Source organism: Phyllobates terribilis, unplaced genomic scaffold (assembly GCF_046119375.1).
Source record: "Phyllobates terribilis strain yellow unplaced genomic scaffold, ASM4611937v1 Scaffold_1__5_contigs__length_1240528914, whole genome shotgun sequence".
Lineage (NCBI taxonomy): Eukaryota > Metazoa > Chordata > Amphibia > Anura > Dendrobatidae > Phyllobates > Phyllobates terribilis.
The window spans coordinates 949698489-949718379 of NW_027362761.1; positions in this window are offsets into that span (position 1 = coordinate 949698489).

Consider the following 19891-nt stretch of genomic DNA (forward strand, 5'->3'; position numbering starts at 1 on the left):
TGTGGTCCCCACCTGCAGAACCACTCCTTTATTGAGTGTGTCTTGATAATTGCCAATAATTTCCATCTATTGTCTATTCCATTTGCACAACAGCATGTGAAATTGTCAATCAGTGTTGCTTCCTAAGTGGACAGTTTGATTTCACAGAAGTTTGATTTACTTGGAGTTATATTCTGTTGTTTAAGTGTTCCCTTTATTTTTTTGAGCAGTGTAGCAGTGCTCCAGCCCTGCTATGTGTAACAAAATGCTCATCTGCTATGAACACCGACTGCTGGGCGGCGCTCATAGTAGATCGGCTATGACAACTCCTGCAGACCCCGTGTTGTCATGCCAACCCATCAGCGGCCCGTGATCATGTGATGGGTGCGCCGATCGGTAGGGTTTGTGACGCGCTTGTGACGCGGCCATATTAAATGCTGCTGTCAGAGTTTGACAGCATCATTTAACATGTTAACAGCCGTGGGTTGATCGCGATCAGATAAGCTGTCATGTGCCGGGAAAGATGCGGGCTCAGCTTCATAGCCAGCATCAAGGGAGTGAGACAATCTTGGACGTACCTATAAATCTAATGTCGTAAGGGGTTAAAGTTACAAAGAGTGTGTCTCACATTCTAGAGCACGTCTTACATAACACAAACAACTTATTTCTTTGAATTAGAATTGATGTAAAGCTAAATTTGTGCAATAGGACAGAGTCATGGTGGAACACAAAACGACCTTTCCCAATTGCAGAAGCATTAATATCTACATTCACTGGAACTAAGTGCCTAAGCCAATCCCTGAAGAACAACTCACAGCGTTATCCTTCCTCCACCCAACTATACAGTAGGTACAGTGCAGTCAGGTAGCTAATGTTCAATTGTAAAATGCCAAATCCAGACTCTTTCATCAGACTGCCATATAGAGAACATAATTTATTTCTCCGCAGAACACATTTCCACTGCTCCAGAGTCTATTTGCAGCATGCTTTCTATCACTCCATTCTGTTTGGTGTAGCGTGACTTGCATGCCGCTGTTTGGCCATGAATAACCATGCCATGAAGCTCCTTATGCTAGTGTTTGTTTAAATGTCAATGCCAGAGGAGTTTTGGAGCTTTGCAGTTATGGCTGAGTTTCTGTAGTTTCTAAACACTTCCACTTTTTAAAAATTCAACTCACATTTGATTTTGGAGTATTTAGCAGGGATGAAATTTCATGAGCTGATTTGTTACAAGAGTGACATCTTAAAATTAGGGAAGAGTGAACGTGCTTGGTGAAGCTCGGATATCACTTGAGTATCTGGGTGCTCATAGGTGATCGGCACTCAGAGCATTGACTGGTGCTCGGTTTTGAAGCTCAAATTCCCGCCCCGCATGTTTGGCGTTTGTTACACAGCCAATAAACATGCGGGGATTGCCTTCAAGTCACTGTAATGTCATAACCATCTTGGTAGTGGCATTACTGTGATTGGCTGTGATTAGTCATTCATACAGTTCAAAGTGCTTAGTGTTACATTACGGTGGTATATTAAACTCCAAACAAATGTTCAAAAAATGTTTCTGGATTCACTTAGTCATCAATAGAGTTTAACATGGTTAGTGTTACAATACGGTGGTATATAAAACGGCAAAAGACATTAAAAATGTTTTCCGGATTCAATTAGTCATCCATGAAGTTTAACATGATTAGTGTTACATTACAGTGGTATATTAAACTCCAAAAAAAGTTCACATTTTTTTTCTGGATTGAATTAGTTATCCATACATGCATTGTGTTACATTACAGTTGTATTAAATTCCAAAAAAATGCTTTGCCTGCTGCAGGTGACCAATTTTTTTTTCCTAAAAATAAACTTGGTTTCCAGAGACCTAGCAATTAGAAATTGTGCAAGGTATGTGTTAAGGGAGGGGGAAATGGAAGTGCTGATGATGGGGCATGCAGAAAACAAGGACATGGGCAGGTGCAGCTATGCCTGTTGCTGGAGCACAAGAAACACGCTCATCCATGACATATAGCTTCCTGTCACACTTTGCAATGAGGCACAGGACACCACATCTGAAGCCACACCAGTGTGAACAGGGGGTTGATTGGATAGCATATAATGGTTCCAGCAAGCATGCCAGTGTGGCACCCCTGAGGGTTCGGTCGCCACAGAGGTATTGCATCTCATCCAGAGGTGTGGCACCTCACTCTCAGGTAAGGAAGGAGTATGGCTCAGGATCCTAACACCAGCATTCACTACACCACATTTCCGGGGGACAGGGCGAGATTGCTCCTACGGGAGAGCACAGCCCCTGATCCCTGGCTGGAGTGGGGGGAACCACCTAGAGAGGGGGAATTATGTAATGGATGGGGTGGAGGACGTAGATCCTGGGAGCACTTGAGTAGGAGCAGTATAAAATAGAGACACCATCTTAGATCAAGGGAGTTCAGTCAGTCCAGTCAGAGGAGGAGGAGTAAAGGAGCAGAGGCTCTGTATGAGCTCTGCTCCAGAGTCGGGCCTAGCCAAGAGTGTTGTAATGCAGCAGCTTGCTAGCATTACTGTAAATGGTCCAGGATGTGTTTACCGGACCATGTACCTTCCCCTTTAACTGACTGGTTACATGACTGTGACATCACACAGGTCCTGTATGCACAGTAAAGCTCTGTACACATGACTGGGACAGCACACAGGACCTATACACACAGCTGACTGATCACATGATTGTGACATCAGCAAGGTCCTGGCAGTATGTGGCTGTCTGTGCACAGCATATATAAACCCTGCTTAATTTGAGACAGATGTGTTTGGTGTGAGGCGTGAGGCCTGTGCTCTGTGTGTGTGTGTGGGACACCGTTTGTGAGAGGCCTAGTGAGGCCGAGTGAAGCCTGGCAGCCTGAAGGCAAAGACTGGATCCTGTACGGATGCTAGTGGCCTTGGAAGACAGCGGCTTTGGAGTGAAGCCTGGTACCTGGAAGGTCGAGCCTGGATCCTGTGTGGATGTCAGTGGCCTTTGAGGGAGAGCCGGCTTGAGTAAGAGTCCTGAAAGGCAGAGCCTGGATCCTGTGTGGATGTCAGTGGCCTTTGAGGGAACGACGGCTAGAGACCCCTACCTGGGAAGCCACAAAGCCACAGTGGTGGCAAGCGTAATGGACTGAGACAGCTAAACCCGGCAAAGGTAATACCCTGTGCTATATGGACATTGTGATATGAACATTGCTATTTTTACCTTGCCGTAAGCTGTAACCTGGAGCAAGTGGGCCGGTGTGCCACTTGGCTCATGAACATTGTGTTTATGTGTGTAAACATGCCGGTGGCGGACTAAGATGAACTGTGTGGACTTGTGGTTTATGAAGTAATAAACTGCTGAGCATTGTTTATAAATGGAAAGACATTGCACGTGTGCATTGATTGTCGCAGAAAAGCGAGTATTCCCCATTATGATGACTAGTGCTGCCTTACAGTGTGCAAAGCACTTATCAAAGCAAAAGGTGGCTACTTTGAAGAACCTAGAATATAAGACATATTTTCAGTTGTTTCACACTTTTTTGTTAAGTATATAATTCCACATGTGTTAATTCATAGTTTTGATGCCTTCAGTGTGAATGTACAATTTTCAAAGTCATGAAAATATAGAAAAATCTTTAAATAAGAAGGTGTGTCCAAACTTTTGATCTATATTGTATATACTGTACATAGCATATACATACACGCATGACTACACAGAGCAGAGCGTATATACACATATATACAGAACAAAGCAAATGAAATGCATGCTCAATGGGGTTGCGATCTGGTGATTGACTCGGCCATTGCAGAATATGCCATTTCTTTGCCTTAAAAAATTCTGGGTTGCCTTTGCAGTGTTTTTTGGGTCATTATTCATCTGTACTGTGAAGTGCCATCCAATCAACCTTGCTGCATTTGGTTTTAACTGATCAGAAAGTTTAGCCCTGTACACTTCAGAATTCATCAGGCTGCTTCTGTCTTTAGCCACATCATCAATAAACATTAGTGACCCAGTGGCATTGGAAGCCATGCATGCCCTTGCAGTTACAATGCCTTCATCATGTTTTACACAGGATGCGGTGTGCTTTATATCATGAGTTGTTCCAAGCCTTCTCCATTAGTGATGAGCGAGTACTAAAATGCTCGGGTGCTCGTTGCTCAGGTCTAGAAAATCATAATCCCCAGGTGCTCGACCCGAGTGACAAGCCCAATGTAAGTCAATGGGAAACTCAAGCATTTTTCCGGCGGCTCCCAGGTTACTGCTGTGAGCAATGTTGTCAGAGTATTACACTACTTTTATGGACGGACAATAAAACATACCAAAACAAAGCCAAAATGGATTTGCCTGGAAAAAATGTTAAGGAACATTCTTTCCAGGGTAATGACTTGTATAAGGCAAAATACATAAGCAAAAACAAAAATGGGCTATGTTCACACGTAGCGTTTTTGATGCATTTTTGCACTTTTGCATTGCCTTCAACGTTGAAAAATACATTCACCAATAAATATAATTGTAACATTTTACTACCTTATCTGGCAATGTGGTGTTTGAGACATGATCAGACACATTCAGAATGAACACTCATTTCCTGCTAATAAAGCAATCTAGCACCTGTCCCTATTTTAAAAGCAGCTAACAGCGTTATCAATAGGAAACAGAATTTTTTTTTTTCAGCATGAAGTATAATACAATAATCTCTGATCTCTCTAATCCCAACTGCTATAAGTCACCCATACATGAATCTCAGATAAGAGAGGTAATATAGTACAATAGATAATAGAATTTAACCGACTCCAAAGAGGTTTTTTTGGTACGTTGTACCACAAGACTGTGAAGAAACGCAAGCAACCCTGTCTGCTTTCATCATTTTCTAATTACAGATCACCATTAAAAATTATGAATCGGTCAACGAGTGCATGGAAAAAAATCTATCAAGTTCTGGATTGCTGTACGGATGTATGCGACCAGAATGAACACTCATTTCCAGCTGATAATACTATCAATCCAGCGTTATCAATAGAGAATTTTCTTTTTCAGCACGGAGTAATTGGTCCCTGACTAGATGCCTGTAAGACGCTATCCTAACTGCTATAGATCATACGTACATGAATCTCAGATAAGAGAGGTAATATAGTACAATAGATAATAGAAGTTAACTGGCTCCGAAGAGGTTTTTTGGTATGTTGCACCACCAATCTGTGAAAGAATGCAAGCAACCCTGTCTGCTTTCATCATTTTCTAATTACAGATAGTGTTGAGCCACCCTGTAGTGTTCGAGTTCGGTTCGGTTCGTCGAACACCCGTGTGTTCGCCGAACTGTTCGTCGAACACCTTCGATCACCGTTAAAACCAATGGCAGGCAAACAAAAACACATAGAAACACATAGAAAACACCTTCAAAGGTGTCCAAAAGCTGACAAACTGCTCAGAAGACATAACAAACACATGGAAAAGTGACAAGTACATATAGTCATGCAAAAAGAAAAGAGGTGGAGGAGTAAAAGGAGGGGGAGACACAGATATAGGCATGTCATGCCCTTCTAAAATCCAAAAAGTGAGAAGCCGACACGGCCAGTCCGTTCCTGCCCGTGCCACCTCCGTGCCAGAGCCGCGGTGAACCCTGACTGCCAGCCCCCCTCTCCCAATACTGGTGCCTGTCCGCTGGTGGGTCGAGCGAGCCCCCCTGTGGTGGAGGCAGCTCTAAGCTTTTTAATTTAAATTGTCTCTCTAATTTGAATGAATACTCTTTAAATCCATTTACAAGGATCTATTGGAGGGCAAGTCTCATGCCAGCAGCCACGTAATTCCAGCTCCAGTAGCGTCCACTAAAGCTGCTGCAGTTAAAAAGCTTTTATAAGGATCGAGCTCGGCTGTCCACCGCAAGGCATCCTACCGCCAGTCCCAGCCCCTATGCCTTGGGGTGCCTCCTGATGCTCTCCACTGAGTATCCCGTGGTCCCGAAGCATTTCCTTTGAAAAAATTAAGTGTCCAAACTACAGGTGGTGTAGCTTGCTTAACAGCCGGGAAAATCCACTGACTAGCAGACACTGCTACTAGGCACAAAGTATTTCCTGGGCTAGATGCAGTTAAAAATTTGTAATTAGATACTCTCGTTGGATGCTGAGAAAGCATTCCATAGAGTCTCCTGGCACGCCATATATTATTCTCTTAAAAAGCTTGGGGTAGGGGTCTAGGGGACCCTTTTATAGCCAAAATCACGGCCCTGTATCGCAATACGTCACCTAGGCTGAAGATTAATGGAACTGTAGCACCCTGAGGGCTCGGTTGCTACAGAGGTATTGCACCTCACCCAGAGGTGTGATATCTCACTCTCAGGTAAGGATGGAGTGTGGATCAGGACCCGACACCTGCATGCATTACACCACATTGCCGTGGGGCAGGGCGACCAATATGCCCCTGAGATGGGCACGACAGTCCCTGTCCCTGGCTGGAGTGGGGGGAGGGAACACTGAGGAAGGGGAACCCTGTAGTGCAGGAGCAGGGAGGAAGCAGTTCCTGGGTGCATTGAGAAGGGAGTATAAAAGGTGGGCACCATCTTAGTTCAGTGCAGAGAAGTCTGAGCAGAAGCGACAGGGAGCAGGGGCTCTGCATGAGCTCTGCTCCGGAGGCGGGCCTAGTAACAGAGGCCCAGGCCTGGAAGAGGGAGAAGGAAGGAAGAGGAGCGGAGAAGGCTCCAGGAACGAGGAACGAAGGGATCCCAGGGGTGCGGACGGGCGAGTCGCCACCGCACGCCTGAATCCACCTGCGTGGAGGGGTCAGGCCAAAGGGAGAGACCGGTCCCCGAAACTAGTGGAGATAGGAAACGACCCTCAGCTAGAAACCGGAGGCTGTGACATTTTATGTGGCGCAGCCCCTCGCTACACCTGCTAGGAAGGCACCACATAGGGTCAGGGAAACTGGCGCCAAGTTTACCAAGAGGAGGCCCGAGGCAGCCGGACAGAAGGGTTGGTAAGAAAGGCCAGACAAAGGACACACAAAGGGGGTCCTGTGAAGCGCTCCAAAGTTATCTGGGAGTTGTCTGAGCCCCTCACCTGGTGAGCACAGTACGACGTGGGCAGCCGTTACCTGCAGAAGTGGTCTGGATAATAAGAACTGTGAGTAAAGGCCCTGGACTGCATCACTGACTCCGTGTCGTTACTGCTGCTGCCCTGCACCATTGCCCCCATCCTCTGCATACACTGCCCTGAGGCTATACTCCTCCCGTGGGTAGTTATGCTACGCTCTGCTGCACCCACAACACCAGCCTCAGCGGTCTGCCCTGCAGCGGCGGTTCACTCTGACCGCAATCCACGGGTGGCGTAGTTGGACATTTAAACATCAAAACCACATAAATAGTTCAGCCACTGGTTTGACCGGCCTGAGCCACGGAACCGGGTCGCTGCCACGGAGACTACAACCACCAGCATCCACCAAAAAGGGTCCGGCTCCGGGTGTCCCAAGGCCCAGAGGGCGCGTCAGAACATTTTCATCACCTTTCATAATCACCAATGGGACAAGGCAGGGATGTCCTCTGTCACCTCTCTTATACATCCTAGTGACGGAGCACCTGCTCTCATCAATTCGCCATAACCCCAATATTAAGTGGATTGAGGTGGGAGGCACAGAGTACAAGTGCTCTCTATTTGCTGATGATGTCCTAGTATATATCACTCAATCACATATATCCATCCCTGCTGTTATGGCTGAAATAGATCACTTTGTTACATGGTCAAATTTTAAAATCAATGCAGCGAAGTCTGAGGCCCTCGATGTCTCCCTCCCCAAATCCATACAGGAGTCCATCCAGTCCAACTTTCCCTTTGCCTGGCCCTCACAGGGTATCAAATACTTAGGAATTCCTATTCACAGAGACCTCTCCCGTCTATGTTATCTTAATTTTGGGCCATTTATTGAACAACTCCATACAGACCACGGTTGGCAAGTTAGAACTATAAGATTCACTACGTGAACCACTGGTGTTTTGTGGAAAAGCACATGTACACTGTGTTCCAAATTATTATGCAAAAAGTGTTTAGGAGTAATAAGGAAGAATTTGTTTGTTTGTCAGTTAAACTCATTGATGGTGATGTGTGTCAGGGCTCTTTATATCACTGTAAGCAATTGCAGACACCTGTGCTAATTAGTTTGGCAGGTGTGTCCAATGAAAGGCAAGACTACTTAAGAAGGCTCTCTCACATTATTAAGCAGCCTACATTTTCTGCCAAAATGGGAAAGAAAAAGGATGTGTCGGCTGCTGAGAAGCAACAAATTGTGGAGTGTTTAGGTCAAGGCATGATTACAATCAACATTGTGCGATGATCAGGATGAAATGTCTTGGCAATCAAGAAGTATGTAGCTGATTCACAGTACACACGTGTGCGTGCTGATAAGGGCAAATTGAGGACTCTTTCCTACAGGCAATTACATCAGGTTAAAAGAGCAGCGGCAAAAAAGCCTTGTCATAGCAGCAGACAAGTTTTTGAAGCTGCTGGTGCCTCCAACGTCCCCCCGAACAACAAGATGCAGGGTCCTTCAGAGGTTTGCAGCTGTGCGTACGCCATCCTGTCGACCTCCTCTATCCATTCACACAAGCAGAAACGGCTCCAGTGGGCCAAACATTACATGAAGACTGATTTCAAAACTGTTTTGTTCACGGATGAGTGCCGTGCAACGCTCGATGGTCCAGATGGATGGAGTGGAGGATGGCTGGTTGATGGACACCCCACGCAAACACGGCTACAGCGCCAACAAGGAGGAGGTGGAGTAATGTTTTGGGCTGGAATCATGGGGAGAGAGATTGTCGGCCCCTTTAGAATCCCTGAAGGGTTAAAGATGAACTCCATAATGTATGTGGAGTTTCTCAAACAGCACTTCCTGCCATGGTTCAAGAAGAAGAACCGTGTATTACACAGCAAGATCATTTTTATGTATGATAATGCACCGTCTCATGCTGCACATAACACATCTGCATCTCTGGCTGATATGGGCATAAAAGGGGACAAACTTATGCTGTGACCCCCATGCTCCCCTGACCTCTACCCCATTCAGAACCTCTGGAGCACCATCAAAAGGAGTGTCTATGATGGCGGGAGGAAGTTCACATCTAAGCAACAGCTCTGGGAGGGTATTCTGTCCTCATGCAAAACAATTGAAGCAGAAACCATCCAAAACCTGACAAATTCAATGGACGAGAGAGTTCAGAAGCTCCTTTCGAACAAGGGGTCCTATGTGCAAATGTAACATCACCTAGAATAAAGTTTTGAGTTGAAAACTGTTTGATTTCAGTTTCTAATAACCTGCTAATGCTTATAATTTCAAAAATGACCATTTTTTTGGTCTTTATTAAAATGAAAAGGTTGATCGAAGAGTGTGAGGGATCTAAGAGTGTGGCAACCCAGTAGTCAGGATTACTTCGAATTCTGACAATCTGAGGGTCATGTTGCAGGTAGTGCAGCAAGAAGGCACTTATGTGTCTTGCGCATCTCGGAGCCCCAAAATTATTTTCCGGGCTAGATGCAGCTAAAAATTATTATTATTAGGGTATGGTACGTGTAGAAGGCGCTTATCAGGCTAACTACTACCAATGGCAGCGATAATTGTGGACAGGGAACCACTAATGTCCTTAGTAGATATACTACAATAAATTAACTGTTCTATAGTAAAAATCGCGCTATCGGTAGTGAAAAAGAGATCAGGAGAAGAGTACTATTATTTTATAAAAAAATGTTTTATTTGTTTGGATGCTAGCGATAAAAACTTAATAAAATACAGGATTAAAAAGACGAGTGTAGAAAACAATATTTCATTTGGGATAAAAAACAAATGGTATACAAGGTGTAATAAATAGTTAAATCCAGCGGTTAATTGGTGTGGTAAAAATGCCTGTGGTGGCTTTGTACCTGGAAAGAAGAGGAGTTTGGTTAGGACTATTGTTCTCTAGTATTGGATATGCTTAGCTGGCTGTGGAGCTGTTACTCACCAGGTATCAGGATTGGCAAAGTGCAGGTGTGCACTAGGACTGTGGTCCGTCAGGATTCTTTGGGTGAGGCGTGGTCCTAAACGCTTTGTTATGCTCCTGGAGATTTAATGATATGGGGTTAGTGCTGTTAGCACTGGGTAGGTAGATAGTGGGGTTAGTGACTTACCCTCGGAGGAGCTGGTCTATTTTTGGAGATTGCTTGTTAGCACTCCCTCAGTTGGGGGGTGCAGCAGGAGGCTCTGGATTGTATCTGACTTAATTGCAGAGATGTGACAGGGGGGCTTTTAGGTTGCCGGTAGGCGTAGTAACGCTTGAGAATACTCAATGTCCTGTATATAGATATGGAGAAAGGATTAGGAACTGAGACATACAGGAATAGTCCACAGTATGTGGTAAACCTAGATGTTTACCTGTGCATAATTATCAGTAATCCAGGGGTGCAACAGGAGGCTCTGGATTGTATCTATCTCTGAGCAGAGATGTAGCAGGAGGCTTCTGATTGCCGGGTGATAGGGGGCGTTGTAGCACTCAAGGATATTTGATGTCCTGTATATAGATGGGGAGGGAGAGTTAGGGGCTGAGGTATGCAAACAATAAGCCACAGTGTAAGTAAGTCCAGGTGTTTACCTTGTTTAGGGTCCAAGTGTGAAATGCTCAGTCACCTTCTTATCTATAGCTGAAGGCCTAAATCAAGGGAAGGTGTTCAAGAGGTTCTGCAAGAGGTTTCAGCCTAGTGGTAGGTGTAGCAGGAGGCTCTGGCTGAGTAGTTTACTGGCTAAGTAGCAGTGGGTCTTGTCCCTGGACGCTGTGGTGCAGCAGGGGACCGGCTACAAATGTGGCAGGAGGCCTGGTCTGGGTAAGTATATTCAAGTGGGTGAAAGGCTATGGTAGCAGGCTGTGTAGTAGATATCTGGGCAAGGTATATGGTTATGCGGAGTCCGGTTTTCATGCACGGTCCCTACTCGTTTGCAGTCAGGCAGGCCGCGTTCCTGGAATCCTGTCGGTAATAAAGAGGTGAGTGTATGTGGTTTTTGGTCCTAGTGGTGGCGTGTATCATAAGCGGTGGGGGCCGTGGCCCAGGGTACTTACGGTCCGTAGTCCTGCGGAGATGTCAAGAGGTAGTGGGGCCCGGAGCGAGAGCGGGGTCCCGGCCGGTGACCGCCGCTACTCGCGTACTTCCGGGTAGGTGGAGCAAGAGAGGAGGGGCGGAGAAGGTGAGGGGTCGCATTCTTTGGAAGCGCGCGAGAGGCAGAGAGACGCGCTGACACGTGGTGTGCAGCGTGTATTCGGGACGGATGCCTGTGGGTGCCTTCTCTTCTGGGTCAGTCAATTCCAACGCGTTTCGACAGCTGACGGCTGTCTTCATCAGGGATAGTCTGGCCCAGTAGGTGGAGTCCTTTATATACCTGTCTATAATGACGTCATGGCAACGGTCCGCTGTTTGTGGCGTTGTCATGGTAACTATCAGTCATTGAAAGCGAATAGCTCAATTTCACTGTTAAGACCCCATGGTCTCAAGGTGTTTAATTTAAAGATCCACTCGCTTTCTTTTCTTGACATATGTTTAATAAAATCACCCTGTCTCCAATGTTTGTGAACTATTTGTATGCCTATCACTTTAATTCCTTTGATGGATCCTTTATGTTTATCCGCAAAATGCTTGGACAGGGGGTGGCCCATGTATTTATTTTTAATATTCCTCAGATGTTCATTAATTCTAGTGCCCATTGCTCTTTTAGTCCGACCTATATACATTTTTTCACAAGGGCACATTAGTCCATAGATAACCCCCGTAGTGGTACATGTGACGAAGTCTGTGATGGGATATGACTCTTTGCGGTGATTGACAGCGTGTGATTTAGCTGGTTTCAGGGTTTTGCATATTTTGCATTTTTGGCATGGAAAAAACGAGCCAAATTTGGTAGAGACGCCGTACCTCTCACCACCCATCTCCCCAGTAAAGAACCACTAAACTTCTTCGAAACTTTGGACGAAGTGGTTGGTAGCCCAAACAATTCACTTATTTCTATTGATCAAATTTCCATTTACCCCACATCTGAAACAGATTCTCCACCAAATCATAATGAACCAGGCCCAAACCATACTGATCTTAATCTACTAGATCAACCTACCCCGCTTAGCACGCATAATAGGTTCTCACCTTTACTTACTACTACTGTAGAGACACCTAATCAACCCACCACTCCACCCCCAGAAACACCATCATTACAACCAGAAAAAACCCTCCCCCTAACAGCAACCCCCATCCCAACTTCTACCACCACCTTACAACCATTAATACGCAAACATAACAGCAAGGTGGATTTTTTTCGGATGGCCACAAGAAAAAACGCAAAAGAGGCACTAGGGGAGGGAAACTCACCCAAAAGAAAAAGAATAAACCCAAAGAAATAAATGGACACAAGTCCATCTATAATCTAAGCAAATATCAACTGACACAGAATGAAACTGCAGTCCTTAAAAAAGGGCTAAAATATGCCCCAGCAACACAACTCGACAAATTCCAAGCGTATATAGGTATAAAAAAATTCATGCGACAACTGGCTATAAAAAAATACTATATGAAGAAGGAAGACGCCCCAGAGATACTCTGCTCAGAGGAATCACCAAAATTCAGACACACTATACTTAAAAATAAATCTAACTTCCACCCTCTTCAAGAATATTCAGAGGCCTTCAATACCTTTGAAAAAAACGTTACAGACGATATCCGCAGAATCAATAACAAACAATGCGCAAAATACAAGAATAACCTCACCAAACTAGAAGTCCGCGCCATGAAACAATTACAAATAAACAATGAAATAATAATCCGACCAGCTGACAAAGGAGGTGGCATAGTTATTCTTGACCAAGAATACTATCACAAGGAATCACTTAGACTCTTGGGCGACTCTAGAACCTATCAGATCCTCCCCTCTAATCCAACCAACAACTACCAAAAGGAACTACGGAACCTAACCTTAAAAGGACTCCAAGATGGCTACATCAATAAAAATGAATTTGATTATGTTAATATCCAACACCCCAGACTAGCCGCCTTTTACCACTTACCAAAAATCCATAAAAACATAAATAACCCACCAGGAAGACCCATCATCTCCGGTATTCAATGCCTGACATCAAATCTCTCCAGACTAGTAGATCACCATCTACAGGAGTTGGTTCCAACACTCCCATCCCACTTAAAAGATAGCAAACATGCTATCCGCATACTCAACAACACCCCATGGGATAGCCACTATATCCTAGGAACAATGGATATAACGTCACTATACACAAACATCCAACACACCAAAGGATGTGAAGCCTCCCTCCACTTTCTCGAACAAAAAATGTCTTCAGAACAAAGTAAATTCATTACAGACTGCATGTTCTTCATCTTAGCACATAATTACTTTCTCTACGAGGGGGACTACTACTCCCAGCAGTGGGGCACCGCCATGGGCACTAGATTCGCACCCAGCTATGCCAACCTCTATGTTGGCAGGTGGGAATCCCTAGCCATTCACCCTGGAGGCAAACTACATGCGAACCTGGTCCTATGGCGGAGATTCATTGATGACATATTATTCATTTGGTCAGGCGACAAACCCTCCCTGGATCTATTTATACAGGAACTAAATAAGAACGAATTCTTTTTAGAATTTACATCTACCACTAGCTCCACTGCAATTAACTTCTTAGATCTCAATATTTATATCGAAAACAATTCCATCCAGACTCGCACATACCACAAACCCACTGATGCTAATGGCTATATTCCGCTAGATAGTTGCCATCTTCCCAACTGGTTACTTAATGTCCCCCGCAGCCAATACCTGCGCCTCCATAGAAACTGCTCGAAACAGGAAGACTTCAATAATGAGGCAGATTCACTCACGGATAAATTCTTGGAAAAAGGATACAATGCTCAGTTTCTTAAAAATACTAAAGAAAAAATAGCTGCAATACCAAGACAAAACCTCTTAACTGATACAAACACCACAAAATCAACACGAACCAATCCCAATCCCAATATAATCATGCCCATCATTACCCCTTACTCCGCCAATACGCATATTTTTAAAAAAAATTGTGGAAAAACACTGGCATACACTAAAGGATGACAAAATCATTGGCGATCAAATGCCCAATAGGCCTAGGTTCATATTCAGGAAAGCACGGAACCTAGGATCACTCATAGCCCCCACCGTAAAAAATAATATCATCACAAAAAAACCAGTCACACCTTTTCAACAAAAAATAACAGGGTTTTTTCCATGCCAAAAATGCAAAATATGCAAAACCCTGAAACCAGCTAAATCACACGCTGTCAATCACCGCAAAGAGTCATATCCCATCACAGACTTCGTCACATGTACCACTACGGGGGTTATCTATGGACTAATGTGCCCTTGTGAAAAAATGTATATAGGTCGGACTAAAAGAGCAATGGGCACTAGAATTAATGAACATCTGAGGAATATTAAAAATAAATACATGGGCCACCCCCTGTCCAAGCATTTTGCGGATAAACATAAAGGATCCATCAAAGGAATTAAAGTGATAGGCATACAAATAGTTCACAAACATTGGAGACAGGGTGATTTTATTAAACATATGTCAAGAAAAGAAAGCGAGTGGATCTTTAAATTAAACACCTTGAGACCATGGGGTCTTAACAGTGAAATTGAGCTATTCGCTTTCAATGACTGATAGTTACCATGACAACGCCACAAACAGCGGACCGTTGCCATGACGTCATTATAGACAGGTATATAAAGGACTCCACCTACTGGGCCAGACTATCCCTGATGAAGACAGCCGTCAGCTGTCGAAACGCGTTGGAATTGACTGACCCAGAAGAGAAGGCACCCACAGGCATCCGTCCCGAATACACGCTGCACACCACGTGTCAGCGCGTCTCTCTGCCTCTCGTGCGCTTCCAAAGAACGCGCCCCCTCACCTTCTCCGCCCCTCCTCTCTTGCTCCACCTACCCGGAAGTACGCGAGTAGCGGCGGTCACCGGCCGGGACCCCGCTCTCGCTCCGGGCCCCACTACCTCTTGACATCTCCGCAGGACTACGGACCGTAAGTACCCTGGGCCACGGCCCCCACCGCTTATGATACACGCCACCACTAGGACCAAAAACCACATACACTCACCTCTTTATTACCGACAGGATTCCAGGAACGCGGCCTGCCTGACTGCAAACGAGTAGGGACCGTGCATGAAAACCGGACTCCGCATAACCATATACCTTGCCCAGATATCTACTACACAGCCTGCTACCATAGCCTTTCACCCACTTGAATATACTTACCCAGACCAGGCCTCCTGCCACATTTGTAGCCGGTCCCCTGCTGCACCACAGCGTCCAGGGACAAGACCCACTGCTACTTAGCCAGTAAACTACTCAGCCAGAGCCTCCTGCTACACCTACCACTAGGCTGAAACCTCTTGCAGAACCTCTTGAACACCTTCCCTTGATTTAGGCCTTCAGCTATAGATAAGAAGGTGACTGAGCATTTCACACTTGGACCCTAAACAAGGTAAACACCTGGACTTACTTACACTGTGGCTTATTGTTTGCATACCTCAGCCCCTAACTCTCCCTCCCCATCTATATACAGGACATCAAATATCCTTGAGTGCTACAACGCCCCCTATCACCCGGCAATCAGAAGCCTCCTGCTACATCTCTGCTCAGAGATAGATACAATCCAGAGCCTCCTGTTGCACCCCTGGATTACTGATAATTATGCACAGGTAAACATCTAGGTTTACCACATACTGTGGACTATTCCTGTATGTCTCAGTTCCTAATCCTTTCTCCATATCTATATACAGGACATTGAGTATTCTCAAGCGTTACTACGCCTACCGGCAACCTAAAAGCCCCCCTGTCACATCTCTGCAATTAAGTCAGATACAATCCAGAGCCTCCTGCTGCACCCCCCAACTGAGGGAGTGCTAACAAGCAATCTCCAAAAATAGACCAGCTCCTCCGAGGGTAAGTCACTAACCCCACTATCTACCTACCCAGTGCTAACAGCACTAACCCCATATCATTAAATCTCCAGGAGCATAACAAAGCGTTTAGGACCACGCCTCACCCAAAGAATCCTGACGGACCACAGTCCTAGTGCACACCTGCACTTTGCCAATCCTGATACCTGGTGAGTAACAGCTCCACAGCCAGCTAAGCATATCCAATACTAGAGAACAATAGTCCTAACCAAACTCCTCTTCTTTCCAGGTACAAAGCCACCTCAGGCATTTTTACCACACCAATTAACCGCTGGATTTAACTATTTATTACACCTTGTATACCATTTGTTTTTTATCCCAAATGAAATATTGTTTTCTACACTCGTCTTTTTAATCCTGTATTTTATTAAGTTTTTATCGCTAGCATCCAAACAAATAAAACATTTCTTTATAAAATAATAGTACTCTTCTCCTGATCTCTTTTTCACTACCGATAGCGCGATTTTTACTATAGAAAAATTATTATTAATTTTAAATCTGGTGGAGCTTAGTATAGATGGCCTTATAGAATCAGTACTGCACACTGCTACAAAGCCCAAATTATTTTCCAGCCAAGATACAGATAAACATGATTAGTAATTTTAAATCTGGTGGAGCTTAGTATAGATGGCCTAATATAATCAGTACTGCACACTGCAACAAAGCCTAAATTATTTTCCAGCCAAGATACAGATAAACATGATTAGTAATTTTAAATCTGGTGGAGCTTAGTATAGATGGCCTATTAGAATCAGTGCTTCACACTGCTACAAAGCCCAAATTATTTTCCAGCCAAGATACAGATAAACCTGATTAGTAATTTGAAAGCTTAAAACGGTTGGTGAGGTGATTTTAACCAATCATCAAGCTTTTACTCTCCCCAGGATGACACAGGGGTAGAAAAGTCATTTCGGATCCATGATTTGTTCATCTTTATGAACGTGAGTCTGTCTACATTATCAGTGGAGAGCCGCATGCGCTAATCTGTCAGCACACCACCAGCAGCGCTGAACACACGTTCAGACAGAACGCTTGCTGCGGGGCATGACAAGATCTCCTAGGTGTAAGTGGCTAGCTCCGGCCATTTATCCAGATTGGAAGCCCAAAAAGAGCAAGGGTCCAGTGACACAGTCATGGCTTCAATGTTTACTTGGAGATACTCCTGTACCATCGTCTCTAGGCGTTGACTATGTGTCAGACTTCTTGTCTCCTGTGGCCTTGCAAAGGATGGGCTAAAAAAGTGGTGAAATGATTCCGCAAAATTGATGTTACCAGCAGATACTGTGGTTCTGTTACGGTTTGAGTGCTGAACACTCGATGGTCCCACGGTTGGCAAGTTGGAACTGTGAGATTCACTAAGTGCACCACTGGTGTTTTGTGGAAAAGCACATGTAAGATTCTGCAACAGTCTCTGCTGATACTCCTGCATGCGTGCATCCCTTTCTATGGCAGGAATAATTTCTACAAATTTACTTTTGTACCGAGGATCTAACAGTGTGGCAACCCAGTAGTCAGGATTATTTCTAATTCTCACAATTCGAGGGTCATGTTGCAGGTAGTGCAGCAAGAAGGCACTCATGTGTGTTGCGCATCCAGGAGCACCAAGTCCCTGTTGTGTTGGTGGCGAGGTAACTATCATGCTTCCTTCCTCTGTCCTCTCCCCCCAACCTCGCACAACAGAAATGTGATCAAGGTCTCCCTCATCTGATGAGTCTTCCATCAGTTCGTCCTCCACTTCTTCCTGGGCTCCTGCACCTTCCTCACTAGTTTGGCTGCTACCATGCGCCCTGGTAAAACCATCTCCCCCACCCTCACATGCCTGCCGCCTTGGTGCTGCCGACCGTCTGGACCTTGCAGATGTTAGCCCTTCCGCATACAACTCCTCCTCCTCTACTTCCTCCACCTCCTCTTGTGCCACCACCTGACTCCGAATTCTGTTTAACATGTGCTCCAGCATGTAAATCACCGGAATAGTCATGCTGATAATGGCATCATCAGCACTAAACATCTTCGTCGCCATTTCAAAACTGTGCAGAAGGGTGCATAGGACCCTGATCTGAGACCACTCCTCCAGCGTGATTTGCCCCACCTCTGGATCTCGTTGGCCCAGGCTATACGTCAGAACGTATTGCACCAGGGCTTGTCTGTGCTGCCACAGTCGCTGCAACATGTGCAGAGTTGAATTCCACCGGGTAAGCACATCACATTTTAGCCGGTGAAGTGGTAGGCCCAACGACTTCTGTAGAGGTGTAAGTCGCTGAGCTGCGGGATGCGAACGGCGGAAGTGAGCACACAGCAACCGTGCCCTCTGCAGAAGGCCATCTAGTCCGGGATAGTGGGCTAAAAATTGCTGGACAACCAGGTTCAACACGTGAGTCATACAAGGCACGTGTGTGACATTTCCCCGGCGAAGCGCCGCACCCAGGTTTGCAGCATTGTCGCACACGGCCTTCCCTGGTTTCAGGTCCAGTGGAAACAACCATTCATGAAATTGGTTCTCCAGAGCTGACCACAACTCCTCAGCTGTGTGACTCACATTTCCCAGACATTTCAAAGTAAAAACCGCCTGATGACGTTGAGCCCTACTGCCAGCATAGTAAGGAGGTGTGCAGGATCCCTTCTGCGCAGTTAGAAAGCTTGTGGCATGACCAGACAGGCTTTGGGTGCAGGTGGAGGACCGAGAGGAGGTTGAGGAGGCAGAAGCAGTGGAGGAACTTTGAGATAAAGAGGATTGATGCACAACTCGTGGGGACGGCAAGACTTGGACAGCAGCCCCTTGTCCTGCTGTCACCATAGTTACCCAGTGCCCAGTCAGCGACATGTAACGCCCCTGTCCATGCCTACTCGTCCAAGTGTCTGTGGTGAAATGCACCCTGTCGCACACAGAGTTTCTCAAAGAAGCGGTGATGTTGTGTGCGACATGCTGGTGGAGCGCAGGCACACCTTTCTTTGAGAAGTAGTGCCGACTGGGCATCTGGTACTGGGGCACTGCGACGGACATAAGGTCTCGAAAATCCTCTGTGTCCACCAGGCGGAAAGGCAGCATTTCTGTAGCCAAGAGCTTGCAGATGGTGAAATTCAACCTCTTAGCTTTTTCATGGCTAGGAGGAAATGGTCTTTTACTTGTCCACATCTGAGGGACCGAGGGCTGGCTATTGTGCTTAGACGGGGTTGATAAGGGTGTGCCCGGCAAACTGACGGTCTGTGAGGAAGATGCAGGTGGACATGTTAGGTTGCCTTGATCCAAAGGTGGTGCTATCGATGTCGGACAGCAATCAACACCAGGTGGTATTACCACCTCCAAAGAATATGATGACCTGCCAATCACGCTGGCTGTTGCGGGTAAAGAGGTGGCAGGTCTGCGTCCCAAAACAGGTGTGACTGCTGTCCCCCCAGTCACAGAGGATGAAGAGGCCGCGGATGCACAAAATATGGCAGACGGTGGTTGGCCCGGACGGCTAGGCCGCATTGTAGCACAGTGAGCTTCCCACTGCAACTTATGCTTCATGTCCATGTGCCGGTTCATGCATGAAGTACTCAAACTATGTATTTTTTGGCCTCTACTTAGCTTTTGCTGACAAATGTTACAGATAACACGAGTTGGGTCATCTTTATCGATCTGAAAAAATGCCCAGGCTATGCAAGGCTTAGCACCCAAGCGACCTGAAGAGCCACCAAGACTTGTAGTGAGAGGCAGAGTTGTGTTTGAGGATGCAGTTGTTGACGTGCTTCCAGTACTACGTCTCTGTCCAGGAAGGCGCAACCTGACCTCGTCGTCACTAGCATTCTCCTCCACCTCCTCTGCTGACCTCATCTCTTGGTTGACTGTGGGTTGACAGTAAGTGGGATCTCCAACCTCATCATCATCACCCTGTGCGTTATCACACCCGTCGTCCTCAGAGCCAACCTG